Genomic DNA, 6449 nt, shown 5'->3' on the forward strand with positions numbered 1-6449 from the left:
TTATTTGTATCAATTTATGCATTCATAGGCCTATCTTTACCTATATGACACCATATGTGGGTAACGCTAGCCTATTCATGGTAATCTGTATGTGATTTGCTAATAGTATATGTTTATTAAAGATATTATGTTTATTGTTAATGTAATCATATAAACAATCAGTATAAATATGTATGCCTACAACCATGCCTGATTTACGTCACATATTAACACACAGACATTTAATTGCACAGACAAACACTAAAATCCTGGTCCAGAGCTAATGTTATAGCATGTACCTCTTGAATTTATTCAGTTATTTATTGACTCCCCTACCATCAACTTCTCTTTCTGGCTTTAAAAGGTAATGACTTAGTTGTTTGGCATGCATTGTAGTTTAAATTTAGGCCCCTTAGTACTTAGCATGAATTGAGCTCAGGCCTTATGTTAGAATTCTAACACTTAGCACAATTCACTGCTTGGGACTTAGGGCACATTTCTGTCCTACTCTACTTATAATTTTAACACTTATCCTGTAAATATTTTCATACTTAACTTATGCACTTGTAATATAAATACACTTTATAAAAACATTTTCCTTCCTTAATACATAATATACTTATATAATTCTGATCGAATATCAAAACCAACCATTTATTCTTAGGTTAAAGCAACATAATACTTCGCGTGGGTCTTTTGTTGAGCCTCCACCAGCTCAACCAAATTCGTATTATACTTGTGGGAATAGAGGGTTAAGCATTCTAAACAAACGAACCGACGATGAGAATGTCTATGTGTATTGCATTAAAATTAGGTTTTAGTAGTACTCATAGAAGAGCGGTCTCCATACCTAAATATGGACAAACGCCCCATTCGCACACACAATGGTGCAACTTACTGGTTGTATCTTGGAAAAATTTTACTTCATAAATTTTTTTTCTTTTTTTTCCTTACCGTACCCGAACCGCCTAAGGCAGGTATTTTTACCAAAATCGAATAATTGTAGTTATGGCAAAATCAGATTTTCCAAAACCTGTGAAACTATTTGAGAGCAAGGTTAGGACTATGAGGCGTTTGAAGAGATAGGGACTGAAAGGCACGACACAAATGCAATTGAGAGCCTCGTGTACGAGCAGTTGCACTAGCTGACACTCTAGAGGCCCTAGAGAATGCTAGCATATTTGTGGCCATTGGTCGCCGCCCTATAAGGACACTCGCACTGGTTGACACTCTAGAGGCCCTAGAGAATACCAGCACACCGGCACCTCCATGTCCGCCTCTCTTTAGTAAAACACTTGGGTTGGAATAATCTATGATTGAGCTATGTGCAAAATTTTGATTTTTGGACTTAGTCAGAATTTTGAAACTTAGGAGTTGTGCTAGGTGGCGGAGTATATATAAATCTTCGGACTTAGTATGATTTTTACTTATTCGAAAATTCTCTAAGTGTTGAAATACTTGAATCTTTGATACTTAAACCAGAACTTATTAAGAATCAAGCATGGAGTAACTTTTCATTTATAAGCTATCAAAATACTATTTGTAAAGGACCATTTTGAACTGTCTTATTAAATGAAAACTTAGGAGCAAATCTTATAGAACACGGGAAACGCTGTTAGTTGGGATACATATTGTCTTTGGAGCCATGTTTCTGAAACAATATGCCGAAAGCAGTTAGTACTCTTGAGTCGTAGTAAAGGGCCAAAAGATTATTACAAACTTGTAGCATTTATACTCAAGTTAAACTGTACTAATACTTTGGTACCGTTAGAACCGATTTTCTGAGATTTGCACTTACTTATACATGCCTAGGACTTATATTCCTAATGTAATTCTGATTTATATGCGGATGTATCAAAATAACTATTTCCTCCAAAAATTTTGAGTCAAAACAAAATATCTCAAAGTCTCAAAGATATTCTCAACATCGATCGGTTGGAATGATATAAGTATAAACAAATTACTGTATGCAATCAGCAATAATTCCAGAGATTTCCTGATGCTCTGAGCAAAATACTCCACTTTTGGACTTAGCACCGTTCTATTTCTTTTGTTACAGAGAGAATTTTGGATCTCTGGACTTATAGTAATTTTTATGAAATTGGAAACTTGGTTGGAAATTTACCAAAATTCGGACTTGTAATAATTGCAATTTTTCCAACTAGATTAACAAATTTCATTTTCCACACTTAAGAGAAAATTTTGTTTTAGAGTATTTCTGTCTTAGCCAAAATATTCCAATTATGGACTTAGAGAGATTCTATTTCTTTTGGTGAAGGATAATTCTAACACTCTAATACTTTATGATTTTAAAATCCTTAACTTAGCGAGATTTGCACTTAGTCAAAATACTCCAATAGTGGACTTAGAGTGATTCTATTTCTTTTGACTTAAGGGCAATCTCTAAAGTAGCTTTGTGAATGGACTGTTAGGAAATTTCATCTCGGACAAAATATTCCACGTCTGGACTTAGAGTGATTCTATTTCTTTTGTCTCAGGATAATTTCACTAATTTTGTACTTAATATAATTTCATTGAAAAGAAATTTTTTTTTGGACTTAGTCAAAATTCACTAATTTTGTACTTAGCATAATTTCATTGAAAAGTAGTGGACTTAGTCAAAATTCACTAATTTTGTACTTAGTATAATTTCATTGAAAAGAAATTTTTTTTTGGACTTAGTCAAAATTCACTAATTTTGTACTTAGCATAATTTCATTGAAAAGTAGTGGACTTAGTCAAAATTCACTAATTTTGTACTTAGTATAATTTCATTGAAAGGAAATTTTTTTTGGACTTAGTCAAAATTCACTAACTTTGTACTTAGGATAATTTCAATAAAATTTTTTTTGACTTAGTCAAAATTTATTAATTTGGCACTTAAGATATTTTCATAATTTTTTTTCCTAAGCCAAAATTTATTGATTTTGTACTTAGAATAATTTCATTAGAAACTTTTTGGACTTAGTCAAAATTTTCCAACTTTGGACTTAGAGTGATTCTATTTTATTTTGACTTAGAAAGTTTTAATTCAATCTTAACTTAAAAAATTTTTTTTTGTTTGTATATTCCTTACAAACATATACCTAAATACAATAAACGGTTCACTCAACAATAAGTAGGACATGAAAACTAAATTTTTACTTGCTTTGCTAATGCTAAAATTTCTATTTCATGTGCCGCCAGAATTCAACAGACAACTTGAGAAGAGTTATAAACCATCAATCATTAGTGATAGTGAATATTAGTGATTTAAAAGTATAGTCAACAACCTAAGCCCTATATGTAATTAAAAAGCACACTTATAAGAGACAAAGTTCTAGTAACCAAACGCAGCAAAAGGTTGCAGCAGCCTATATTGGGAGTCTTGGGACGTCTCTAAAAGAAGTAGCAAGTAATATTGGAAGTACTCTACTGTCTTTATAAAAATCCGGATTAAAACAAAGAAAGAAAAAATTTTCTTTTTATACCATTGAGAAAATTTAATTTTACTTAGGATTATTAGCATAAAGACTATAACCAAGTAAAATAAAGTGTGTACATATAGTTCATAATCTTTATAATCTAAAATTGTTACCATTTAGAAAAAAAAGTGCACTAATTCAGCTAATTTGATTTTCAATAATATTTCACCAAACAATAACACCAACTTTGTAGTCTACTTTAAAGAGTTTGATTGACAACTTCCAGCGTATAGATTGATCACCTTGCGTAGGATATCACACTTCAGTAAGACACATAGAATATTGTGTTCTCACTAATTAAGTGGAGCACATCCGGTCTATAATAACCTTGAAAACAAACTGATTATACTCATATATATAGGACAATCTAAATTGAGTCTCAATAATATAGTTATAAGGATTGAAATCACAAGTGAAGCCCCATAATAATTCGCGAATAATACTTAGTAGGATTGGTAGGCATACCCTAATACAACTATAAGTATTGGGTGCGAGATCTTTGATATTCAGGCAAAACTGTTGCAATACTATTAGAATATAGACGATCCTTTGGGAGTGAACCTTAGTAAGTTATATTCATAAAGCCTTACAGGAATAAGCAGATTGTAAGCTACATATCCTTAGAGTGGAGTAAGAATTCAACAAGGATTATAAATTGCTGTTTTTCTCAACAATAACATTTGCTAGGAAAAGTCGACGCCTAAGCAAATAACAGTTAATTTGTGATAGTATATTAGCATACCCAAATTAACTTCGCTGCAAACCTTAACATTCTATTTAACTTTATAGCTAATTTGTATAGCTAAACAACCCACATTAGCTTTATAGGCAAATATAGAATAAATCTAAGTAGAAGTGTTTCTACAGTTGAGCTTGATTAAGGATAAGAGTGCATTAGCGCACACTCCAGAATAAGATTTAAAGCTCACTCGCAAGCATTCACGACGTAGAAACAACTGTAGGTGAAGTAGACAATACATACTCATCTATATTTAACAATTTTAAAAGAAAAATTTGTTATTGTAAACAATTTTTGATTGTTTTAACTTTAGGCGCATTATTTAGTTTCTTCTTGTACCTTTGCTATTTAAATCCTAAAATAGTACAACATCTCATAAGCTTCTTTAAAGAACTCATAGAAAGTTTAAAAGCTTTAAGCTAGCTGTAATGCCATTATTTAATAAAAGTAAGAAAGATGACAACGCTGAAAAGGCGAACACTCCACGTCGAGGACGCTCGACGACGCCTGGAAGAAGAACTCCGTCAGCTGATGCAGCTTCTGCAGGAGATGATACACGAAGGGAGGAACCGATGCCCAACCAGGAGGAACCAGAACAGAATGGTGAGAGAACCAAGACGCCAGAACCAGACACGGAATCTGTAAGATCCATACCTATGCGCGAGGATTCACCAGACGCATTGATCAGAGATCGATATGTTAGAGCAACACTATCAGATCCTCTGGGAAATTTCCTGTTCCCACAATTCCTGGATACAATAAGACTTTGTAACCCCAACATACGTGTGGACTCAGAAATGATGAGGAACTTCTGTACCAACTACACACAGAGTATGAGGGAATACAAAGAGGAACAAAGACGTGAAGTTGAGTTAGAAGCCCAGCGTATTGTACACGAGGAGAATGACAAACGCACTCAACGACACTTCAGTAACTTCACCAACCAAACTGGAATTAAACCACCAAGCAGCTATGCAAGCAAGAGCACCCTAAGCAACGATCAAAAGCTTAAGTTAGCCAATGGAACCTTCCCTCTCAAGCATTGCTTCAAAGGAGACGGCAAACCACCTTACATTACTGATTATCTATCAGAGATGAACACTGCTCAGGAATTATGTAACCTCTCAAGAGCAGAATTCGAAACCTTTATGCTTAGAACCACAACTGGTGAAGCATATACTACTATCCAGCAGAGTTTCAATCTTGGACTATCTATTGAAAGTGTCTACAATAGCTTACTGCTACAGTACGATATACTCATCAGCCCACAGGAAGCTCAAGCTAAGCTGATAGCTTTTAAGGGAACCAAAGCCATGTCATTCCCTAAGCTTGTCAGTACCATTCAGAATCTTGCCAGCAGAGCCGCTGTTCACTATACAGACAAGAAGGAACGACAGAATGTATTCAACATAACTGCAGTGGAGGCACTCAAACGTAGCTTACCAACAAGTAGCCGCAATATAGCATCTGAAAACCATCACAATCTCAGACATGATCTTGGAAGATCCCCTACATATCATGAGTTGACCGCTTCCATGTATCCTAGAACTGAAGACCTAGATATGGACCTACAGCAGAATGGTGTATCAGCCAGTTACAATGGAGATTTGTCGCTTCATAAAAAGACAAATAACACCAACTACTCACATGACAGGGATACAAGAATGAATAGAGACAAACAGCCTGCTAAAGTTGCCGCTACGTCAAGCTATTATAAAAGGCCAACAGTTAGAGAAGTTACTGCTAAACCAGCCTATCCTAAAACCTACAACAGAGAAAACAGGGATAATAGAGATAGACAACCACAAAAGAACACCAAACAAGATTATCATATCTCCTATGGTACATCCAATAAGCGCTACTGCGGTGCATGTGGTCAAAATTCCCACAAAATATCAGATGGATGCAGACTACTGTGCGATGACCAAGGACGACAATATCAAACAGCACTAACATCCGGATACTGCCCAAGCTGTCACAAGAAGTATGGCAAAGACCTATACCACGCTCAACACCTATGCCCTGGACGACCAGCAATGATGGAACTGTACCATAGTGGTAAAGTAAGACCTGGTGGTGTGTTTAGACAGGCATATGAAGAATGGGTTGAGGCCAAAGCCAATGGACAATCCAAAGAGCGTGGCAGAACAAGTAGAGTTAACGCTATCACCGTACGAATGGATCCTAATGACCCCAAGATTTTAGCGGTAGATAGTTCGGCAGCTATCATGGATGAAAACAGGAAAATGTACCTGAACTGCACCGGC

The sequence above is a fragment of the Acartia tonsa genome, chromosome 8 (assembly GCF_053477335.1).
Source record: "Acartia tonsa isolate MP-2025a chromosome 8, ASM5347733v1, whole genome shotgun sequence".
NCBI lineage: Eukaryota > Metazoa > Arthropoda > Copepoda > Calanoida > Acartiidae > Acartia > Acartia tonsa.